Below are 1,964 nucleotides of genomic sequence, written 5' to 3'. Positions count from 1 at the left end.
AATTAAAATCCCCTATTAAAATGCAGTTAAAAACAAAAAATTACATCTAAAATAGTACAGTAGAAGCTGAGTTCTTTAGAATAAGCCTTAAGATTTTCCCTCTCCCCCGCGGGGGGATTTCGAGAAATCCGTTATTTGTGTACCAAATTTTAACTTTCAATTCCTAACCGTTTGGGTTATGCGCTTATTACTATTATTATCCGCATCAACTCATCTCGATTATATTATAAGGTTCAAGTTACATAATTCGAGCTCAAACTCTGAATTAATTGTTTCTTTAAAGTAGGAACGAGTCAAATACTTGTGATTATCGAAAAAAATAAAAGTGTAAGGCCACAGATAAAAAATATTCGAATACAGTCTTCCATTTGTTCCTCTTCTTCGTATCCACTTATTTCTAGGAAAATAAATCCTCTTCCTTTAAATAAAAAAAACAATTATAAAACTAGAAAATATAAAAGATTTAGATGTGGATTCAATTTCGGTTTCGTGGTTCAGTTACAAAATATTTTGTTAAATACATCAAATGCGTAAATTTCTGCTTGTATTGGCATATTTTCATTCCTTATTATAATATTCAATTTAACGGAAACACGCAGCTCTTCGCTTGCCCTTCGTTATTTCCAGACGAATGACAATTCAGAACTCATCACGTGGAGGTGGCTGCTTCAGAGTTGCACCAAGAGTTAGAAAAAAAAAATGAAACTCCACACGTGACTAACATCATTTACCGAATTTCATTCGTCCTAACTCGCACTATACAAATATTTATAATTATGTCTAAATACTTCAAATTCAACTTTTCGAAACTCACCGCATTATTACTATCTAAAGTAATGGATACAATTATACAACTAGTAATAATGAAAGAAATAAACCTATAAAGATATCGAATTACACGTGGACCCATATTGATATATTGCAAGACGATGTTAATGTTCAAACTTTCACTCGACTGTTTTTTGGTAACAGAAACCGTGTAGTTATCTTGAAAGAATGTGTCGATGTTCGAGTATATTTCTCTGTTAACTTTGAAACGAGTAAAAAGTTTGTTTTTTTATCATAAAAATTTCATTACTTTTAGTAATTTTTGAATAATTTCTTGGAAGAATCCTCTTTAATAGATTACTTTAGTTATTTTCTATTTTCAACAGACTGATTTTTCAATATTACGTAATAACAATTGGTTAGGTGAGATTAATTATTTGCGATTAAAACCCCAGAAAAACATTCAACAGATTCATTAAAATTCGTAATCCGTAATAAATTCTTACTCTTACATTTTAAATGAATTTCTACATTTTTAATATCACGAAACAAATTTTTATTAATAAAATGAACGTTATTATTCGCATTTATACAATTTTCTAATACGATAAACGTCGCTTTTACTAATTGTTTTCTCTTTAACGTCTTTCAATCGAACTCCTTCTTTCTTGGCAACCATCGTCTTCTTTTCAGAGTGATCTATCGAAAATATGTATTCGCCATACAACATGATAGAATCGTAATCGAATTCGTTAAATATAAGATTCTTCGAAGGTCTGAGTTTCTTGAATTGATCTTCCATACCTAAAAAAAAATGATAATAATAATGTGTGATGTTACATTCCCAGAATAAGAAGAGTATTGTATGTGAAAGACAATATTTACTGTTCATAGCCAATTCATCGTGTACTTTACCTTTCTGAATATGTTCCCAGAATATTGTTATATGATCATCTCTATCTGACCGACTGTGTTCGTGTGTTCGTGTGTTCGTATGTGCCCGTACGAAAGACAGCCTGGGCCTAAAGAAAGAGGTTGTGATCCTAATGTCTTACCAATGTGGGAATAACACCTACATAAAATACATACAATTATTAATTTATATATAATATTACACGTAATAGTTTTAGATTTTTAAGCAAATCCTCACCCTACTCCTTTAAATACTCTGACGTATGCATTTTGATCTTCCTTAG

The 1,964-nt window shown here is 30.5% G+C and overlaps 1 pseudogene; it reads right to left on the bottom strand.

Annotated features, from left to right (window-relative positions):
• Positions 1 to 1,314: 1,314 nt before the first annotated feature.
• Positions 1,315 to 1,964, bottom strand: part of LOC111631991 — a 1,207-nt pseudogene continuing 557 nt past the window's right edge.

This window comes from Centruroides sculpturatus, unplaced genomic scaffold (assembly GCF_000671375.1).
Source record: "Centruroides sculpturatus isolate CEXI.00-Female unplaced genomic scaffold, Cexi_2.0 scaffold636, whole genome shotgun sequence".
Taxonomy (NCBI): domain Eukaryota; kingdom Metazoa; phylum Arthropoda; class Arachnida; order Scorpiones; family Buthidae; genus Centruroides; species Centruroides sculpturatus.
This window is presented reverse-complemented; position numbering and strand designations above follow the sequence as displayed.